Source organism: Saccopteryx bilineata, chromosome 1 (assembly GCF_036850765.1).
Source record: "Saccopteryx bilineata isolate mSacBil1 chromosome 1, mSacBil1_pri_phased_curated, whole genome shotgun sequence".
Classification (NCBI taxonomy): domain Eukaryota; kingdom Metazoa; phylum Chordata; class Mammalia; order Chiroptera; family Emballonuridae; genus Saccopteryx; species Saccopteryx bilineata.
Window position 1 is genome coordinate 292,094,720 of NC_089490.1, and position 23,925 is coordinate 292,118,644.

The following is a 23,925-nucleotide window of genomic DNA, read 5'->3' on the forward strand; positions in this document are numbered from 1 at the left end:
TGGGTCCTCCACATCCCAGTATGACTCTCTATCCACTGCGCTACCACCTGGTCAGTCACTATTGACTTTTTTAAAACAATTTAAAGTATTTGAATAGTGTTCTACTCATGATACTTTGTTCTATAGAAACTAGTTCTTCTTTCTTTTAATTTCTTACAGAAAGCCAAAGCATGTGTACTTAGGACTCTCTCACACACGCCCACACACCACCCCAGCTCCCCCCATTCACACACACAAAGCATAACACAGCTCTGAAAGCACTTGGACTATAGAGAGTATGCTAAATCTGGAAATTTGTTCAAGCTGTTAATTATGGCAGAGTTGTTGAAATTTTGTGCATTGAGGAAGTTTATTGAAACTGTGTATTGGGGCAACTTCCTATTACCTGAAATAATGCAATAGTTTATGGAAAAAAAGAAATAAAAACTATGGAGTATATTTAATGATAACTTTCAGCTTAAAGTTTGGACCTATTGCAGTTGCTATCAGACAATTCTTGTCAAAGCAGGAAACTTATTGCAGAATTAACCAGACATTCTGATTGCATTAAGGCTTTAGCTCTTGCTTTTGAGTAAATCTGATCAAATTAACACTCCAGATACAGACATATTTATATGTTTATGTATTGATACAGTGATATTTGAAGTGTGATTATTGCTGGAAATATATTGGTTCCAAGTACATAGGAGCAAAATTGCCTTATATGAGAAAAGATTAAGAGGTAAATATAGAATCATAGGCATTAAACTCAAGAGTTTCTCCTTAAACCGTTAATTAATGGCAGACTAAGACACATTCTCTGATCTTTTTTGTGTGTGTGTCTGACAGAGACAGAGAGAGTCAGAGAGAGGGACAGATAGGGACAGAAAGACAGGAAGTGGGACAGATGAGAAGCATCAATTCTTCATTGCAGCACTTTAGTTGTTCATTGATTGCTTTCTCTTATGTGCCTTGACCGGGGAACTACAGCAGACTGAGTGACTGCTTGCTCGAGCCAGCAACCTTGGGTTCAAGCTGGTGAGCCTTGCTCAAACCAGATGAGCCTGCACTCAATCTGGTGATTTTGGGATTTCGATCCTAGGTCCTCCATATCCCAGCCCAATGCTCTATCCATTGCACCACCACCTAATCAGGCACATTCTCTGATTTTGACACTGCTTAGAAACCTTTTTTCCCTTGCTAGGTAAAAGTCCCATGACTGTGTATTGAAAGCAGTATGAGATTCATTTACTGGTAGAGGACTTTTACCATTTTTAAATTAAAATTTTGGGATAACATTGGTTGATAAGATTAAATAGGTTTCAAGTGTATAATTTTTATGATATATCACCTGTATAATGTATTGTTTGCCTACCACCCAATGTCAAATCTTGTTACATCACCATATGTTTGACCCTCTTTGTCTTTTACTACCCTCCTCACCCCTCTTCCCTCTGGTAACCATCTTACTATTGCGTATGTCTATGATTTTTTGTTTGTTTTCTGTTTTTTCCACTTGTTATGTTTAGTTTTATATCTTACGTAGAGTGAAACCATATAGTTCTCTACCTTTTCTTATTTCACTTAGCATAATATTCTCAAGGTCTATTCATGTTATTGCAAATGGTAGTATTTTATCTTTTCTTAGGCTGAGGAGTGTTCCATTTTACATATGTGAAATATTTTCTTTATCCAATCATCTAGCAAAGGACACTCCTTCAGTCGGTTCCATGTCTTGCCACTTTGAATAATATTTTTTCTCACTCTCTTGTCTCTTTCAGAGTGGTTAGGAAAGCTTCAAAAGGGATTGTACTAAATCTAGTCAAACCTACAGCTGAAAAATCACTGACTTGTTGTTACCTTCCCATACTGATCCCCATCAGTGCTCTTCTCTGCACTCAATTCTGATCATAAAGTAACTAAAAACCCTTTTGACTCATAAAAACTCAGTGTTTTTACTTGAAAAATTCTCTCATTATACACATGCCACAAAGTTGGCACTACAGCACTCTATTCTGCCTGAATTACTGCTGTATTGTTTTGTCTGAGCCCACAGAGCCATCAAGACTACGTTGCATCATAACAGCAGGTATAAGAGTTGCTTTTTTTTGCCTTGGATTTCAGACATGTTGCAGAAGTTCAGTACAATATAGTCCCCCAGATTAAATATCTTTTCTCTTTGGAAGAAAGAATGGACTTTATGAAAATTCTATGAATTCTAATTAGTTGATATCTCATAGCTGCAAATGCCCTCAACATGTTTATATCTGCAATGGTTTATCTAAACTCATACAGTCATTATGCTTCTCCTATTATGTATCCTACCTTCTCAGATATAATTCAGTTATTTTTAATAACTCACCTCTAAATGTCCAGTGATAATGCTTTTTATAAAAGCAAACAGATGCCTGACCCAGCAGTGGTACAGTGGATAGAACATCAGACTGGGATGCAGAGGACCCAGATTCAAAACCTCGAGGTTGCTGGCTTGAATGAGGGCTCATCCAGCTTGAACGCAGGCTCACCAGCTTGAGCGCAGGGTCGCTGGCTTGAGTGTGGCATCATAAACATGACCTTATGGTCGCTGGCTTGAGCCAAAGGTTGCTGGCTTGAACAAGGAGGTCATTTGCTCTGCTATAGTACCCTGGTCAAGGCACACATGAGAAAGCAATCAATGAACAACTAAGGTGCCATAACAAAGAATTAATGCTTCCCATCTCTCTCCCTTCCTGCCTGTCTGTTCTTATCCATCCCTCTTTCTCTGTGTCTCTGTTCAAAAAAAAAAGCAAACAGACTTCTATGAAAATTATATTTGAGAAAAATCTAAAATAAGGTTATTTTAATAAAAATATAAAGTAATTGAAACAGTTTAGTAAATTTTAAGTTACTACTTAATTAAAGACAGTAAAGGTTTTTTGAACCATAACAAATGAAGAGTTGAAGTACATTTTTAGTAAAGTAGAAGAGAGGCATGATTACAAACACAACATAAAAACAAAAATTGTTTGTGCTACTATTTAAGGGAAATATTTTAAATCAAGGATAACATTAAACATTATATTACTGACTTCCTGTTGTTGTTTAGGAGCCTGTAAATGCACATATAGCTAAAAATGATAATCAGTTTTCTATTATTTGATTCCCAGTGCAGTAAGAAACAAATACTTTAAGAAAAGTGACAACAATGTTAACTTTTCCATAAATCTAGGTCACCCAAGATTTAAACCACTGTAGGGAAAATACACTAGAAAATAAATTTGAAGGCTCAAGGAGAACAAATCCCAAGGGTTAGTTCCCACTAGAAAGAATAAAAATTTCCAATGGGTCTGGGAAGTTCAATTATAGAAACAGACAACAAGAAGTTTTCAGCCAATTTGAAACTAATTCAGTATGTTCTGGAGGAAAAAGACAGTTGCACAGATAACATCAGCTTGAAACTGAAAGTTGTTGCCTTAGGAGAGACACTAACAAATGGGCTTTATAGCTGGAGCTTCAAGGAAAGAAAGAGGATAGTGATAAAGAGAGAAACAAAGAAAGGGACAAAATTATATTCTATCATGCTCACACTCTACAGCTAATACAATAAGTTGGACAACTTGGATTATTCAATGAACACTTGATATATTTTGATAATTATAAAAAAGGCAGTAAAAATAAATCAAGGGCGTAGAAAAGAATCACAGGAATAGGGCAAAAGAATAAAATCAGTGAAATGAGAAGAGACATAGTCTAAAAGAATAAAACAAGTGTTCATTAATCAGTAGGATGGCAGTCTCTTGTTCTTTGTTTCTGTTCAAATCCTTTACTTTGTGTTTTTGTTCTGTATCTCTGTTTACTAAAATTTCCCCAGATCTGTGATTGTAGACATACAGGTTTCAAAGCAATATATAATAACAAGCATAATAATCTCTTAAATATGTTTATAAGAAATATAAAGGTACATTTTAGAAAGTATTTCAAAATACAGTGTAATGATGTATAAAAATGATGATTTTGTATTTATAATATACTGTCAGCTCCAAAGAATTTCAATTATTCTAAATATAGGTGAAATAATATCAGTATCATGACAAAAAAAAAGTTTTAAGTTCTTTTAGGTCGAATAATATCTTACTTTTTTGACCTATAAAATGGCAATTTCATAATATTCTAATAAATTTCAGCTATTCTGTTCTACATAATAAGATGAGTAAGTAGGTATCACTGTCTCCTAGCTTTTAGAGCTGTTGTTTAAATGATTTTTAAAGTATATTTACTGGTATGCATGGACATCTCTAATAGCTAGAAAAGTCTTGGAAACGTTGGAAGATACACATGTAAATTTATAAATATTTGTCTCGATCTAAAAATATATCGTCATGGGAAATGTTCATGTATTTTAAAAACAAAAAGGATCTGATTTCAAAGAAATGCTAAAACATTTTTTCTGAGAAAAACATCAAAATATTTATTTACAGGTATAGTTATTCTAATAAAATAATATTATAAGTATTAATAACTTCACATTCAATGTATAATATTTTTTTTCTGAAAACAAGACTATCATAAATTAAAAATTTCTCTGAATTAGAAAATTAACTATATTTATAAACATTAAAATTATATTTATCAACACAAGCACAGAAGAATCACAGCCTATTATATAGAAAGTACAGGGATAAGAAACCTTCCTTATAGATTACTTATGACTCTATTATACTAGACAGTGTTTACAGAGCTTTGTATCATTAGCTAATTTATTGTAGAAAACTCTTCTTATAGTAAACTCCTGCTGCCTATAATAATATCTTCTATGAGTTATTGGCATCTGTTTGTTGAAACAATAAAATAACGGAGATCTCTAGTGTCCAAAGCAATAGTTAGCCTGAATTTTCACCTTTTATGGGATAAAAATATCAAAAACTCATACTTTGAGGAAGGTCCACTCTAATATAGAATGGAGAAAGCCTCTGGGGATCACTATCCTTTTATTAGCAGTTAAAAATGCATATAATCTGTAATATAAATTATATTGAACCTCAGCAAACTGAAGTCACAAGAAAATCAAACTGAAGTTTGAAGTGACAAGTCCCACAAGGGAGAGAAGGAACATAACTACTAACTCATCTTTGGCAGAACAATGGTGAGAGAAAATCAGTAAAAGAGAAATCAGATAAAATTTTAATAATGTCCATAAGGTCAAGTATAATAAGTTTAGAACAATGGTTCTTAATCCAGGGGAATTGTGCCATTCAGGAGACATTTGGAAATATTTGTACACATTCTGTTTTTCACAACTCTTAGTAGAGTGTTGTGGACACACCCAAAGTTTATCCCTAACCATTGATCTATATCCCAAGTTATCACCTCCTACTCTAACTTGAGTCTCATCAGGATCTTTGACTTGTTTCCAACCAGCATTATGGTAAAGGTGATGAGATGTCACTTTCATGACTGTGTTTCATCACATAAGACTCTCTCACTCTCTTGCTAGCCAACTATGTCACACCTAGACTTATGACCCAGAGAAACTGTAAGATAGTAAATATGTGTGTTATTTTGAGCCTCTACATTTCTGTCGATTTGTTGTGCAGTAATAAAGAATTAATATAGAGTACAGTTGGCATGTAGTGAGTAGAGACCAGAGACTTTATTAAATATCCTAAAATGCATAGGACAACACCTACAGCAAAGAATTATCTGGCTCAAAATGTAAATGATGCCAAGATTTAGAGAACGTGGGCCAGGATGGAGACCAAAGACAACCTCTCCTCCCACGGCATTGCCTCTGCCTTACAGGTGCACCCCTGTGGAAGGTGATAGGCTGCAACTGAGGAAGAGGCACAAACTACTTCCTCTGCTCCGTTTTTCATATAAGTCAAAAACTTAAGCAGATGCAGAAAGGGCAGCAAACCCATCTTCCTCCACGGCTATGGAAAATCCTCTGCTTTAGTGGGAGGAACAGAAACAAAAATATATCTGCTATTATGAGATGTAGGAAATATTCCCTCCCCCAGGATTCAGGCACTGCATATGGGAGAAACTTGCAGTGAAAATATGGGAAAAATTACTGGGCTCCTGCTTCTGTCTCAATTCAAAGAGAAGTGTGATACCACTAAGAAGGCCAAAAGTTTTTTTTGTTTTGTTTTGTTTTGTTTTCCTGCCCAGAACCCACCAAAGAAAACAACAGAGCCTGGCAGCTGAGATGGGAGCATTCAGGAATGCCGAGAAGGCCCCATACACAGGCCAGGTTCATAGAAACTGCTGAAGTTTGAGGTTTGAGGCAGACTAAATGATAGCCCTGCAAAGATGTCCACACTCTAGCTTCAGGAACCTGTGAATATGTTACTTTACTCGTAGAAGGAACTTGCACATGTGACTAAGTTAAGGATCTTTTGATGGAAAGATTGTTCTGGATTATCCCAGATCCCCAATTCACTCACAAACATAATATGTAGCCTGTTTATGGTATTTTCTTTTTAGTTTGTTCTGCATGAGAGCAAAGGGTGATGATAAGTCAATAGATATAAAACCAGAAGATAGCGTGAATTTCAGCTTATAAATTTTTATGAGACTGGTTAACTCTTCCCTAGACCAAATTCCAGATACATGCTGAGTGTAGGTAGATGGTATATTCTCTTCTTACATAAAGAAGGTATCTGTTCAAAACAAACCAACAGATAAATAACAAACTGTAGAAATGATCCCTGAAAGTATAGTCTTACTAACAGATAAATAAACAACAGTTTTGGGGGTTTTCTTTTGTGTGTATATTGTGTATGTCTGTGACAGAGACAGAGAGAGACAGAGCGAGGGACAGAGAAAGACAGACAGAATGGAAGGAAGAGAGATGAGAAACATCAATTTTTTGTTGCAGTACCTTAGTTTCTCATTGATTGCTTTCTCATCTGTGCCTTAACTGGGAACTAAAGGAGATCATGTGACCCCCTGCTCAAACTAGTAACCTTGGGCTCAAGCTGGTGAGCCTTTTTCAAACCAGAGGACCCTGCACTTAAGCTGGTGACTTCAGAGTTTAAAACCTGGGTCCTCTGCATCCCAGTTCAACGCTTTATCCACTGTGCCACCACCTGATCAGGCTTGGCAATTATTGTTGAGGACATATCTCACAAAAAGAAGATGTTCTCAACATACTGTCTTGCTAAATTGTGAGAGGTAATATTCCTGCAATACACATTCATATACATATCCAAACACAACCAGTTTTTTATCAGACAATGTTTCACTCTTAAATATGTGTAGACTAGACAGACAAGAAAGTTTCCATGTGAAGAAAAGTTCTGACATGAAAGCTAGAATAAATATAAATAAACTTGAAATATAATATATGCTAATGAATATAAATTTAATTTCAAAATAAAAGTATAATTACTGCTAAATTAATTTTAAAAGTAGTTTTGATTTATATAACATGATTTTCCATATTTCCATATAGAATATTTTTCTTTCTAATAAGCCAATAAATAAATAAATAAATAAATAAATAAAAGAAATAATATTTTTAGTAGACTATAGATTTAATTGCTTTTATAAAGTAAGAAAAGCAAATTTTTGAGAGAATCTAAAGAATAAGTAATGTCCCTAAGGCAAAATATATCACAGCAGAAAAAGATGGTTGAAGCAAAATTGGGCTAATCTTCTAGAGCCGTCAGTAAATACTTTTTTGTCTCTAAAATGTAAAATAGTAAATATTTTAGGCTTTGCAGACCATACAATGTCTGGGACCACTACTCAGCTCTGATATTTTAGAGAAAAGCACCCACAGATAATATTTAAACAAACGAGTAAAATGCTAGCTCTAATAAAATTTTACAAAAACAGATCACATGCTGCAATCAGAATTGCAATTGCTCATCTCAATTCTCAGGAAGATAGTAGAAAAATAAAAAGAAACCAAAAATGATGCTCAATACTCTATCTTATATATGACTAAAAAGTACTCTAAGAAGAGAATAGAAAAAATCCAAGAGAGGATTACCAAATGAGTGATGCACTTGATTAAAATTAAATCACATATCTCAAGATTGGAAAGAAAATGCAAAGCAAACTTGTGAGATATTATACAGAAGTTAAAAAGTAGAAATGGAGAAAGAAAGAAAGAAAGAAAGAAAGAAAGAAAGAAAGAGAAGAAAGAAAGAAAGAAGGAAAGAAAGAGAAAGAAAGAGAAAAAGAGAGAGAGAAAGAAAAAGAAAGAAAGAGAGAAAGAGAGAAAGAAAAAGAGAGAAGAAAGAAAGAGAAAGAAAGAAAGAGAAATAAAGGAAGAAAGAGAAAGAAAGAAAGAAAGAAAGAAAGAAAGAAAGAAAGAAAGAAAGAAAGAAAGAAAGAAAGAAAGAAAGAAAGAGAAAGAGGTAAAAGAAGAGAGAAATAGAGAAGGAAGGAAGGAAGGAAGGAAGGAAGGAAGGAAGGAAGGAAGGAAGGAAGGAAGGAAGGAAGGAAGGAAGGAAAGAAGGGAGGGAGGGAGGGAGGAAGGAAGGAAGACATTAGGTTCAAACTAAATAAAAAATAACATCTACTGAATATAATGTACTTTGTGGTATTGCATATTTAACACATATATTCTTAATTCTTAAATTAAAAAATAAAATTTTCTATTTACCTATATTTATATTGAAATCTGCCTTATCTAACATTAATATTTTGTGATAATTTGTCTCCCATTTATTTCTTAACTTTTTTGGAAGCTTTCTGTGTTTATTTTGTTTTTACTATATCTTTTTAAACATTATAGACCACAATTTTGTGTGTGTGTGTGTGTGTGTGTGTGACAGACAGAGAGAGACAGAGACAGGGACAGACAGGAAGGGAGAGAGATGAGAAGCATCAATTCTTTGTTGCAGCATCTAGTTGTTCATTGATTGCTTTCTCAGATGTGCCTTGACTGGGGGGGCTACAGCAGACCAAGTGACCGCTTGCTCCAGCTAGCGACCTTGGGCTCAAGCTGGTAAGTCTTGCTCAAACCAGATGAGCCCACACTCAAGCTGGAAACCTTGGAGTTTCAAACCTGGGTCCTCCTTGTCCCAGTCCGAAGCTCTATCCACTGCGCCACCGCCTGGTCAGGCAGTTGTTTTATTTTTAATATTTAATTTATTGATAATTTAGAGAAAGGAAGGGAAAGAGAGAGAGAGAGAGAGAGAGAGAGAGAGACTTGAACATTGTTCTGTTCCTGTATGTGCCCTCATGGGGGATGGAACCAGCAACATTTGCACATCTGGTCGACACTCTAACCAACCAAGATATTTGACCAAGACCTATGTCTTTTGAGGTAGGAATAAATGTGAAATTTCTCTCTTTTTAAAAATGATATATAATATTTTCAAGTATGCTGATATTTACAATATCTAATACTGATATAAAATTACTACATATTTTGCTTCTATTTCAGCTGTTTTTGGAAACTTTTATTTTGTATTGTTTTGCTTAATATTACAAATTACTATTTTAATAGATTATTTCAAATGTTTATTATTTGGCCTACATTCTTTAAGACTACATATGTATAGTAAACACAATTTCTCTTTACCTTATTGATTTAAAACATTTTTAATGTTGAAATTAAGTTTTTCCTCATCAATATCAAATAACATTGGAATTATTTTCAAAATTCTTACTATATATTCAATCATAAGTATACATTTAGAATATGTATAAATAATCAGTTATTGGCAAGATAAAAATATAATTATTTAGAGAAGTGGAATTATCTTTCTGAAATGATAAGAATGAAAGAGAAAACCAATTATATAAAAGTTTTAGTTTTTTCCTGTGAATTTTATACGCATTTTTATTTTATTTAATTAATTAATTTATTTATTTTTCTTTTGTATTTTTCCGAAGCTGGAAATGGGGAGGCAGTCAGACAGACTCCCGCATGTGCCTGACCAGGATCCACCTGGCATGCCCACCTGGGGGCGATGCTCTGCTCATCTTGGGGTGTTGCTCTGCCCCAATCAGAGCCATTCTAGTGCCTGAGGCAGAGGCCACAGAGCCATCCTCAGCGCCCGGGCAAATTTTGTTCCAGTGGAGCCTTGGCTGCAGGAGGGGAAGAGAGAGACAGAGAGGGAGGAGAGGGGGAGGGGTGGAGAAGCAGATGGTGGCTTCTCCTGTGTGCCCTGGCTGGGAATCGAACCTCGGACTCCTGCATGCCAGGCCGACAATCTACCACTGAGCCAACTGGCCAGGGCCTATAAGCATTTTAATATTATATATTATATACATTTTAAATTAATATTTTCTTTTTATATTGAATATGTATTTCAAAATATTTTTTTCAAATGATATCCTTTTTATATATTTATTTCTCTAGAATCAATATTACAAATTCATTAACATTTTTAAAGATACTAAATTATCTGGGGAGAAATCTCTCTGAGAAATTAATCTTTAAATAGTTAATTACTAGTTTATTATGCTTTTTTCTTTGTTTTATTGCCTTTTTGTTAATTTATATGTAAAATAACTTTAATTTTTCAGATTTTCACTATGGATATAATTTAGCTTTACTCTCTTATGTACCAAAAATAACAATTAGATATTAAAGTAATAAAATATCTATATCACATAGCTCATTTGTATATAATTCCACATTTCTTGACTCCCAGTGATTTTTTTCCATGGTATGATTTTGCCTCCTTCAGATGTAATATAGAGTTTTATTTCTGTAATTATAAAGAAATTATTTAAAAAATAATTTTAGATGTTTAAATTCTTTTTTTCTAAAATATATTCTATACCCTTTAAGTCATAACAAAGCACCAAGTTAATGTCTATTCTACCTCTAGTTAACCACATATTCTTTGGATTTGTAGCACAAGACACTAGATATCCATCAACTTTGATGTTACAACAAGTGAGTTTTAATGCAGAAGAAAATGTGTAGAAAAACGGTATAGAAAGGTAGAATTGTTTGCTTGCAATTTTATAACAGGAAATCTTCTATGAGCATATTTTCCCTGTAACATTAAAAAAAAAACTATTTGGTTATTTATAGTAAGTGTTTAACAAAATCATGCTGGGAGAGCATGAACCATTGATATTATTTAGATTCATTCTGGCTATTCATACTGTCTTATAATTAGCTTCTGCATGGGTTTAAAATTGTTGTGATAATTGAACTGGAAGTAGGAGTTAACTGAGTCCTTTTTGATAATCAAAATGCTTTTTATATAATCTGAATTATAGGATGATGACATCATGGAAATAATGAAAAATAAATTACTGTTAAAGATACACAATGATAATTCTGATTAAAAAACAAATGTGCATATTAAAATTTTTGAGAGATTGCTTTATCTCCATTAAATCTTTGCATTTGAGTGGGAGTGCTTTGTTTATTGTGGTAATTTAAATGATGAAATAGTCACTTGGGTTTGTTTTATTTACAATGTTAATAGCTGTTAACAATTCAAATAGTTTAATCAATCTCAAAATCCTATATGATTTGAATGATCAATGATAAGTCCATCATCAATCAAATCTGATTATGTATATTACACCAATTAAAATGTAAGTGCTATTAATTTCTTTAAGGCAGTTGCTATTTTCAGAGGTCTCTTTAACTTTAAAATAAGGCATCAAACCAAATTTTTATTTGAGTTTTAAATTTTACTTTGAGAAAAAGAAATCAAGGGAGATTGTATAATCAAACCCTCTAGAAAAGGAAGGCTCTTTTAATGCTCTGTGTATGGATATATGTATTTAGCCAATTAAGAGTCTTTTTGCTCTTATTCATCAAGCCTGTGTGCCTTTCTCCATAGGTCAATAAACAAACAACTCTACAATCCATAAATACACATGAGATCAACTGCAAAAAAAGATCATTAAAATAGTGATTATTGTGCATGCATAATTATATTTTCATGATTTTCAAATGGATGGAAATATCAAGTTATATAGCTGAAATAAAAATGATTAAGGATCAAGGGTAAATGGGATTAAAGTTATTACACAAATATTTTAAAGGTGAATTAACACTATTTAGAAAATTATAGCTAATAAAAATGGGTCCATAAATTCATATTGGGAATCATAAAAGAAATGAAAATACAGAAATAAAATTTTACTATGGCTAGTCTCTTCTTTCTCCAATATATATTATAAATGTATGTTTAGAATTAGAGGATATATATGATATGTGTGTGTATAAAACAGAATATGTATCATCTATAGTATTTTATATATAACATTATAGGTGTAAATTATATACTTTATATATACATATTTTCCATGTATACTATAAATATAATTTTAATATACTTCAATATACAATAGGACTGATATAGAAACTTAGAAATGCAGTCAGCCCCTCTTTATTTTGAACAAGAGATTACGAAGACTAGAACTTAGCCAAACAGTACTAGGTCTAGCAGATCGGGTGTTGCTTTCACCTTTATTGTCCCTCAAGACTGACAGACCCAACTGTCAGAGCATCACTCCAGAGAATAGGATAGCTGTAGGAGTAGGGTGGGGACTTCCATTACCTTTTAAGAATGCTTCCTAGAGGCTCCATTTACTTTGATTAAGGTAAATAAAAATAGACATACACAACCACACACACAGGTTTCCAGTTCAACGCTATTAATAAACTTGACTTTGGGTGGTAGATATATAATACAATATACAGGTCTTATGTCATAGAAGTGTGCATTTCAATCCTGTATAATTTTATTAACCAGTGTCACTACAATAAATTTAATAAAAAATATTTGCTTTGGGTATTTCTTCATGATAGAGTTAGGCATAGGTATATATGTTGCATATATTCTATTTAAAAACAGAATGATGCCTGACCAAGCATAACACAGTGGATAGGGCATTGGCCTGGGATGTTGAGGATCCATGTTCAAAATCCTGAGGTCGCCTGCTTGAGTGCAGGCTCACCAATTTGAGCATGGGATCACCAACTTGAGCATGGAGTCACCAGCTTGAGCATGGGATCATAGACTTGATCCTATAGTCGCTGATTAAAGCCCAAAAGTCACTGGCTTGAAGCCCCAGGTTACTGGCTTGAACCCAAGGTCACTGGCTTGAGCAAGAAAGAAATCATTGGCTCAGATGAAGCCCCCTGGTCAAGTACATAGGAGAAAGCGATCAATAAACGACTAAGGTGCTGTAACTGAGTTGATGTTTCTCATTTCTCTTCCTTCTTGTCTGTCCCTATCTGTCCCTCTCTCGGTCTCTCTCTAGTTAAAAAAAAAAAGAAATAAAATGTTAATATTAATAGTCTATGGGTAGTAGGATTACAACCACTTTTTTCTTTAATGCTCCATTTGCTCCAGAGCTTGTTATTATTATTGTAAAGATATTATGTGCTTTATTCAAAAGACCTTTTATCTCTGATATCATTTCTTAATAGCTAACATTTATTGAAATCAGTAAGAAACTTTTACATATCTTAAGTAAGCATTATCATGTGTGAAAATAACTATAGTTTTTCTTTCAAATTTTTAAAGCATTTAATTGTTTTGCTTTTTTTATTGAGCCAGGTAGAAATTTCAGTATAGTGTTGAACAGAAATAATGATAGACAACATCATTGTTCTGTCTCAGAAAGACAATTTGGTAATTTTAACATTAAATACAATTTTTGTCATAGATTATCAAATTAATGAGTACCCTTTTATTTCTACTTGTTCAAAACTTATGATAATTTGGTTTTGATTTTTGTCAATTATTTTTGTGCATCTCTTGAAATGATCATGTTATTTATCTCCTTTTGTTATCATAGTTAATTTAATTAGCATAAATTTCTGAAATGAATGCATCTAAGTGGTGCTGTATTATTAAACATACACATGATTCACTTCATTAATATTTTCTTTAAGATTTTTGTTTCAATTTTTGCAAGTGAAATTGACCTGTAACATTCATGTTTAGATGACCTTATAATTTGAAATGATGAGTATTCCCTCTTTTACTAATCTGTAAGAATTTTTTTATATGTTTAATACATTTTTACTGGTGAAACCACTGAGCTCTCAGGGGTGTGTTTGTGTCTGTGAGGAAGTTTTTCGTATAAACTCAATTTATTTAAGAGATATAGAACAATTTATATTTTTGTTTTTGCATCTGTTTTAATAATTTGTTTTTCCAGATAATGTTCCATTGTAGCTAAGTTTTTAAATGTATTTTCTAATATTGTTAAACTGAAGTCTTATTTTCATAGTCCAGAATTTATTGGTTCTTTTATCTTAATTTATGACATTGATCTTTGTTTGGTACCTTGTTTAGTTTCTGTCTTTAAATTTTAATTTATTTAATCAGAATTTATTTTTAAAAACTCCAGAAAAGTATTTTGGAATATGATTTTATTTTCTACTTATATTATTATTTTAACTTCCAATATATTTCTATTATGTTTAGAGATCACAATTCCTTTAAAAACTATTGAGATTTGCTTTATGCCCATTGAAAACAGTCAATTTAGGAAGTGTTTCATTTGAATGACTAATTCAGTTGATAATTTTAATGACATGTATCTCAATTTATTATATATGTTCACCAAATCTATAGTAGCCTTTGTCTCCTGTTTCTTAGTTTGTAAGAAAGGTATGCTAAAACTCTATTAGGATTATGGATTTGTCTATATTCCTTGTAATTTCATCATTTTGAAATTTATATATTTTAAAATGTGCAGTTTGAAAGACACATATGCCTAGATAATAAATTACAGTTATGTTTCTGAAATGACCCTCTTTTTTTGGTAATAATTTCTATCTGCTCATAATTGATATAACTGTACCCAAATTGTTATTAGTGTTTACATAATATTTCTCATTATTATAATGTCTTTTTAGCTTCTTATATAAAATAAATATTTTTAAACTTATGAATATGGGCTTTTTAAGTGTCTTAGAGTCTTTGTCTATGTTTTGAACAGTTTCTCCCTCAATGTTTATTATTTATGACTTAAATATAACATCTTACAATTTATTATTGTTTTTATTTGCCCCTCTTTTTATATGATTCTATATTTCTCTGTCTGTATATGCATTTGAGTTGATTATATTTTATTATTCTACTTTAAATTATTAGTTTGAGAACAAGGAAAACTACAAATATGATTTCTCTATTCTGCCTTAATTTTCAGCATTACTTTAATTTTGTGGCTGCAATGTGTGTGTGTGTGTGTGTGTGTGTGTGTGTGTGTGTATTTTAGAAAGAATGAGTTTAGTAGTGTTAGGCTGAATAGTAGGGTCTCCTAACACATTTCAGGGAATCTGCAAGAATTGTTTTATGATTTTCTCTGGAGTTCTGTGGCATAGGATGCCCTCAATTTATAAATATTTCCAACACTGTTAGATAATTGGAGGCTTAGGTTGAGCATACTAAATGAGGGACCCTAATAATGATAAACTTGAAGACTTTTCAGTGAATATCAGCACACGTTTCATGTCTTCATGTAAGATTGAAAAAATATAATAGGTTACTGAGGTCTGACAATGTCTTCATGTGATTGAAACCAGTGGTTTTCAAAATGTGATTCCCCAGCATCATCAAGGACTCTTTTAGGAATTTAATTATTGCTTACTTTCCCCAACTTACTGAAGCAGGAATAATACTATGGTGGAGACCAGCAATCTATGTGTTAGCAAAACCAAGTGATTCAGATGCCCACAAAAATTTAAGAAACACTGTTTTAGAGATTTGGCTATATTTGCAATATGTATAGTCATCCAACTAGAGACTCATTAACTAAATAGATATATCAACAATATACATGTGGAAGAGATATGCTTTTACCATGTGTTGAAAGCGGGAATAGAAGAAATTAAGTCCAAAAAGTAGAAATCTTGTCCTGTATATTTTGTTGATCTTAATTAATTACCCATTCAATCATCTCAGTTTAAATCATAAGTACATTGAACCAATTAGAGTCATCTAGAGTAATTAAATATATATTTCAATCAGGAGGCTAAAAGAACATAACACCATTCAGTGATGATGTTTGAGGTTAGCCAGTAACATGTAATGTCTACAGATTCAGTGTTACTATATGCTGAACAGAGAGGCTTCCTTGAAAACTTGGTGCATTTTTATTTTCTTTGCATTTTTAACTAGTGACTTGAACATTACCTGTCATAAAGAAAATATGCAGAGATTCAATTGCAAAGAAAAAAAAATTTGCTTCTCTATTTATTAGTACTTTTTTTAACAATAACAACAACAAAAATACAGAATGAAAACTTTATGATTTCTTATAGCTATTAAGGAACCCATTGTTGACTGGATTTACATTTGTAAAAGTTCACTCTGCTAAAATCTGAAAATGGAAATAAACCAATATTTGAGTGAAAATATAAATATAAGGAAATAATTAAAGTAATTCTAGTTAGAAGATTATGGTTTAGATGTAGAAATCTTAGTGAAAACTGACAACAAATGATGGAACCAGGAAATAAAATTGACAGAATATAGTGATAGGTGAGAAATGCTAGTTGAAGTAAATAAAAATAATAATAACTCCTAAGTTTGTAACTTGAAAACTTAATGAACATTTGGTTGTTACTGTGTATGTCTGTGTGTGTGTGTGTTACAATTAAAAAACACAGAAGAGAGAGTTAATTTGGGAGTTAATAACAACAGAAACATTAACTTTGTTTTGGATAAGTACAATCAGAGGTTTCTTGGGAGATCATTATATGTTCATTTCAGAGTTCAGAATTCTAGGCTACAGTTAAAGAGCAATCAACCTACTGAAATGACATTGCCTTAGAACTGAACCTTAATAAAATTCACCATACCGAACCTGGATAAGGACAGATGAGCTGAAAAAGAACTGATATTTTAGATAGGAGGGATTTTCACTAAGTGTAGGGGAGTAATATAGACAGATTTTTTTTTTTTTATAATTTATTGAGTTTAGTGAGAGAGTGACAGGAAAGAGAAAGAGAATATCAGTCTGTTTCTTTATGTGTCCTGACTGGGAATTGAACTGGCAACCTCAGTGCTTCAGGTAGATGCTCTAACCAACCAAGTTATCCAGCCAGGTAGACAGAAGTAAGATTATAAGGCAAATTTTTGAAGACTAAAAGAAACGTTAGAAATAGAGAATAAGTGTAGACCACTCCTTCAGGAAGGTTGATTGTAAAAGAAAGAAAAAGAAAATGGCTTCAGGAAAGGAAAATGGTGATTGAAGAGGATTTATCTCAAACAAAAGATACTGAAGAAAGGTCATATCCTAATTAGGACATAAAATAAATAAAAAGAAATCACCTGAATGGGAGCATTTACAGATATAAGAAACATAAAGGATCACCAATGATTAAATAAATTATTTAAGCATCTAAATAACAGTTTTAGCAGTGAAATACATAATAAATTAACTTTAAAAAATTAGAAAATATTGCTTAAAATTAAAAACTCAGGGAGATTAGAACTGTTTTAAAACCTCAAACTCTTTATACAAAATAAAATGAAATAGTCAAAACCAAAGGGGAAAAAAGAAGCGTAGGTACAAACACTCAAAATTAGAAATGAAAAGGGAATAATACTCCCTGAAAGAGGAAATTAAAAGTACAATAAAAACACTTTACAAAATCTTATGCAAATGAATTTTAATATCTCATTGAAAGAGATGATTTCCTGGGAAAATGTAAAATGTAAAAATGTATCTCAGGAGGGATTGAAAACCTCAACAGATCCTAACAGTGGAAGAATTTGGGACAATCAAAAAAGTACAATTTTCCAGGCAATAGCCTAAAGGGATACATTCAGATATATTCATGAAAGAATTATATCAAATTTCCAGGGAAAGACATTTCTGATATTGCATAAATTATACCAAAGCACGGAATCCCTGTTTCCACACGTTTTGTAAACTGAGACAGTCTACACCTTGTGTAAGGCTAACTTCTCAAGACTGTTTGTGTAGGGAACAGCCTCAGAAGCTGCAGTATTAGCCTGCAGGGCCAAGGGCAGCACTGTTTGCTGTCCAGTATAATAAGGTGAGTCAAAGGTTGGACACATGGTGTAGCCCCCTATAGAAGACTGAAGTTTGTACACTTGGGGTTCCTTGGCTTTCTTGTAAATGCATTGCAGGTGCAACACATCTGGAAACCCACTCCAGACTACTGGCACCCCATCAAGGACATCAGGAGGTAAACTGAAAAACTTGAATATCGAGCTCATGCTGTTTTTGTGACCCTCTTTTCCAGATCCTTTTTTAGTATTCATGCTGGTATGGTAGGCTAACTTGTTAGATTGCAAATGGAATGAAATCTCAAACCCTTCGTAGGACTTCTCACCTCTTACATGTGGTTTTCTCCATCTAGAAATTTCCTTGTGTCAACCCTGATACCCCCGTACCTTGCTTTGGTCATTATATACCTTTCAGATATCTTCTGATTCCTTATACATGAGTTACATGCCCAATTACATTATCTTGGATATTTTATATTTTATATTAGAAATTACCACAATGGATTACTTATCTGTATTGCAGTTTTATTTTCATTGGGTAAAATTGGAAATCATGGTTTGTTCAATTTCATGTTTAGCACCAAACATGATAATATAAACATTCAGTAAATTGGAAAAGAAATAACTTAAGTATCTGGGATTATGTCTGATACATTAGTTGTTCAATGAATTGTCCCATTTACTATCCACAGTGGTATAGCTAAAGTAAACATGTTTTTGTTTTATTTTCTGTGTTTATTTTGTTTAAAGAAAGCTATTGTAGCTTATTAGTTCTTTTGACATTTATTTTTCTGATTGTCTAGATTTTTTCCCTTAATCTTCAGAGGTAATTTTTTTTAAATGACATTTGTGATGGACAGTTCTTGGATCTCTTGAAGATTGAAGGTTAATTATTTATTTGTTTGCCTTAGTACTACCATTTTACAAGATGCTAGAAAATTACTAATTGGTGAAATAAGCTAAATTCTTTAAAAGTTTCCTTGCACTTAGATTAAAATGATAGTTTACAAAAGAAATTGTCAAAGAATAATTATAAATAAAAATGTGGATACTTTATGGTGATATTTTAATAATGAAGATAATCTTAGCGCTCAAACATATTTTCAGTATGTAGTACTACATAAGATGCAGAGTGTCCATAGTAAGGTATTAAATAAAAAGGTGGAGATAGTAGGTTTCACTTAGAAAAATTCTGTAATTGTCTTTTCTATGATTTCTTCAGTTAACCTTTTTTTAAAACTCTTCCTGGTTTTTACCAAAAACATACAGAAAAGCGAGCTTAGTATTTTCAATAATGGCATGGAAGAATTCAAAGGAAGATCTTTGAAGAGCTTACTTAACTAAAATTAATGAAAGCTAAAAATATCAGTAAAAATCAAATGTCAATGATACGTTACCCTAGAGAAACTTTTTTCAATTAAAAACATTTTAGATTGCACAGAAATATTAGTACATTTATTTTAAAGCTGATGTTATGGTTTTTATAAGCTCATAATTTTATAGCTATATTAAAGAATTACAAAAAAACAGGAAAAAAACATTTCAGAACTCCATTTTGAAGTTATTCATGGAAGAAAGATTACTGAAGAGGTATATAGAAATATAGTAAAATAAAATAAACTAAAATATATAAGCATGCAGATTTCTATGATGATAATGGACTCATATAATATTACCAAAGTGGTTTTCAGTTGAACATACCCAGAAGGATTCTGTGTGAGAGAACTTCATATAGTCATTGAATGATAATGAATAAGGTAATTTTGCAGTACAGGAAGAATACTTTCCTAGAATTCCAAAAGGACACTTTTACATTTCCATTGCTTTAGTGATTCTAAAACATTATGTACTCCTACACCACACAAAGAAAGTGCTGTCTACAGGATAAGATTGAGAGCTTCAGCACTCTTTGAACAAAAGCTTTGTCTCTTTTGTGTGCTCTGACAAGCTTGTTCTCACATATTCCAAATTATGGGTCTCAATGGTATTGCCATTTTCATCCTTACTATTTTCTCTCAGTTTTCTCAATTGTTAACACTAGTATCTGTACCTCATGACCAGGATCTAGGGTTGCTTGTTTATTTCTATGTAGACATAGATAATTATCCCTCTTTTTCAATTACTTTTTAGTTTGAAGGAAAATCAACAATAAAAATGCAACTATCATATATAGATATATGGTAACTATATAAGAATATATCCTGTTACTATAATGGAAGTGGTATGTCTGTCTAATAGTAAGGAACATTTTAAATTTAAGAGTTTTTGATTCATTTAAGCTATTATAATCTTTAATATTTCTTCATTTTGTAGAACATTTCTTCTGCTGCAAAATACACATATCAAGGATATGCAAGAATCTAAATATATTTCTTTTACTCTAATATTTCCTGATATTCCTTATAAAATCATATAAATAAAGCAAGAATTTTAAAAAGTGACATTTTTAGAGTATCAGTAATGGAAATCTTAAGACTCATTTTCTCCACCAAAATAACAGTGATTTATTCAAAAAATGCACTAAGGTACTCTAACGACCCTCACTTCACACAATATCTATGGACTTGCCCAATGGAAAATCAATGTAAACACATCAGCTCTGACAGGCTGTTATCAACATTTTACAGAGTCTAAAATCAACGTGAAAGATAACCTTTTGAAACCCAGAGGAAAATACACACTTTTAAATTTCCCAGCCATTCTCTCTCATGAAGACAAAGGTAGAGAATGTCTTTAAAATCATATGGTTTCCTATACATCATTTCAAAAATTGTATTTCCTATTGGAAGTAACTTTTATCAGAATGAGGCAAAGTTTTGAAGTGCATTGTTTGATCAAGTATGACATATTCACATATTCTCTGGTAAGGGTTATCTAATTTCAGATACTCATTTGACACTAACTTAGCACTTCTAATCCTGATGTAAAGAGACCTGCTAGGAAAAAAAAAGAAAATATTCAACATTTATTTTAATTTATCAGTGTCTGAAATAATCTGTATTTAGAAAATGGTTAAATCCCTTTTCTTTTACAAGCTCTTTAAAGAATTTACTTAATTTAATGATAGCTATATGCAAACAGGTCAGGCATTATTAGCTTTATTGTAGAACTAAGAAATTGGGGTTTAGAGAAGTCAACTAACTTTTTTAAATTCACATATGTAATGAATGATTGATGATATACTTCTACTGTGTCAAGGTTGTTTTTGAAGGTGTGGGCTAACATCTTAGCATTTGTGTGTTGTTATAAAAATGCTCTTTCATGGAGCATACACTTCTAGATGTGATCAGGTATTGCTGATTTAAAAACTGATAAGTGAAAGAAGAACATAATAAATCTGACCTAAGCATTAATTCTTTTAGATTATTTAAAAATATGTATTAGTATTATTCTGACTATTTTTTCTCACTACTAATGCTTAAGCAAATAATATATGTTTATTTTAACTTTGTTAGTTTGTATAGAAATTATATGGAATAACTATTGAATTCTCTGTAATGCTCTGAACTTGAAAATATAATAGAAAATTTCCTTGGGTAGGAAGGAAAATAAGATAATTAAATTTTACTTATGAATTAATATATAGATGTTTATGTTCTCATCTTGAAAAATTATGGATAATTTTCTATAGAAAGAAATTAATGACATGTTGGCAGACAGGCAACACTATCTTGTGAAGAAAGCGTAACTTTAGAGTCAAACCTCTTGGTCTGATAGAATCATCAGATTTTAATAGGAGCTTAATTAGGAAGAAAGTTGATATTTAGTATTAGGAAATTATTACTGTTTGTGTTTGCACTTGTGTGTATGTACAATATTCACAGTGTTTGCACAAAGAAAAAATTTTAAAGACATAGGACCATTAAGGCTTGATATTTTTTCATCAAAGAGATTGGGATAAAAAGGAAATAAGGATTAGTCTGCATCTAATATATAAGAGACTGAGAGTTTTTCTCAGTATTATCAGAATATTTCTATGGTAGTAGATGAACCAGAAAAATTAATTAAGACAGAAATTCAAGAATGTCTTATTGAATCATGAATCAAATACATACCAAGTGTTTGTTATTCTATTCATTGAGAACACAATTATACGAATGAGTGAGTCTCACCTTCAAAGGGCTTGCAAATTCAGGTGTTCCAGTGAGAAAGATGCACTTGAAATGAACTTTGAAAAGTTCTGTAGAATTTCCTTAAATGGCAAAATTAATAAAGGTCATTTTACACAAGTGAAATGAATAGCCAAAAGCACAATGCAGGGCAAGGTGGTTGTATAATTTTTTTTTTTAGGAGAAATAAGACTTTATTTTCATGTTTCACAAATAAAGCTGGATGAGCTGACTATACATGTTTTCAAGCCCCTTCTTTCCATTTAGCCCTATTATATGTATCCACTGGAATTAGAATAATTAGGATTTTTACATAGCATGTTTCTGTAGATCATCGTCTAACATATAGCTGCTTCCCCTCATATACAAGATGGGTCAATAGTAGCTTTATAATTGTGAGTACACAGAACATAGAGTTTATTCTTGTGTTATTATTTATTAGGTATCATATTATTTTCCAAACAAATAACTATAAATTTACTTTTGGCCCACCTTGTATTGGTCCATATCATGGATATCAAAGATGACTATCAGATGGCCACCACAATCTTACAAACTTCCAAATATTTTTCATTACTTAAATCTGATATACTATACTAGAATCCACTAGACATTTAAGAAGTGAATGAATGGATGAATAAATTTTAAAGAAATGAGTGCTAAAGTAGTACAGTGAACACAGATAGATGCCAGGGATAGGAAAATTTTTATACCTGTTGTGTTTTTAATATAGATACCTCATTTCCTTACACCACAGGACCCTAGTGAATAAGCTTTCAGAACATGACCTCCATGGATGCATTCTAGATGTTAAGAAATTGTTCCAAAACGTACAGTTATTTTCATCTTCTTCTCCCTCTGATTTACAGACTTCCTGAAATGTTCTAGTTTTATTGGTCCTTCCTTTTTTCTGTTGCTGCTTCTCCCTCACTACAACACACAAATACACTACCTTTCCTCTGGTTTAAGTGAGTCCAGACTCTTTCTTTTTGTCTTGTGAAATACATAATGTTCAATGTTGCTGCTTTAGTTTCCTCTCTCTCTCTCTCTCTCTCTCCCACATTTTGGGGATAATTTAAAGAGCTGGAAAAAATAAGACAGGAAAAGGTTATAGTTGGAAATGACGATGATGATTTTCCCCCAGGGTTTTACATAGATCTCTACCTAAGGAGTCTAAATTTTTTTCAAGTTCAATGATCAAAAATTTGCTAATTCTGTTTTTTTATACATGGGCTCCCTTTATACTATATTTATTTATTTTATTACCAATACTGTAATTCTATCTTTAATTTTTTTATTATTTTTAATCACTAAGTCAAGATTAATATCCTCTGGATACTATTGCATGACTTTCATCCCAAGATGATCTCATGACCATGAAGGAAGAAAAATAATTTTGTATAAAACATTATTGTAAACATAGTAATACACTTAAAAATAAATCTAGAAATAGAGTACTGTCATAGAATACAGAGCCTTCAAATAAAATTAAAATAGCATATATAAAAATTTTATAATTAAAAGTCCCAAGTTTCTGATGTTTAAATTTGGTGTTTCTTGCAGGTGAAGAATACAAAGGATTTTGATGCAAAATTTCTGGTCAAAACTTGATCCTTTCTCTTTACAGTCATATGATCCAAGAACTTTCCTTACCTACTTGAAATAGTAAATATACAGTATTGCATATCCACTAAAATATTTAGCTTCCCAGAACACAAATGAATGTGTTTTTATAATAAGTGTGTTACAAATTAGGTGTTGTACATTTAGATGTCTTCAAAAGCTAATTAGATAAAATAATGGTTGTTTAAAATGAAAGAAGGACCCAATTGTACCCATGGTAAAAGGAGCAATAGTAGTTCTAATTTAAAAGGATAAAATTATTAGAAATAAATTGAATCATCATAAAAGTAAAAAAAAATGTA

At 31.9% G+C, this 23,925-nt stretch overlaps 1 pseudogene; it reads right to left on the reverse strand.

Moving 5' to 3' along the window:
* Positions 1-6,575: 6,575 nt before the first annotated feature.
* On the reverse strand, positions 6,576-6,681 carry LOC136321530 (small nucleolar RNA U3; annotated as a pseudogene).
* Between the last annotated feature and the right edge of the window lie 17,244 nt (positions 6,682-23,925).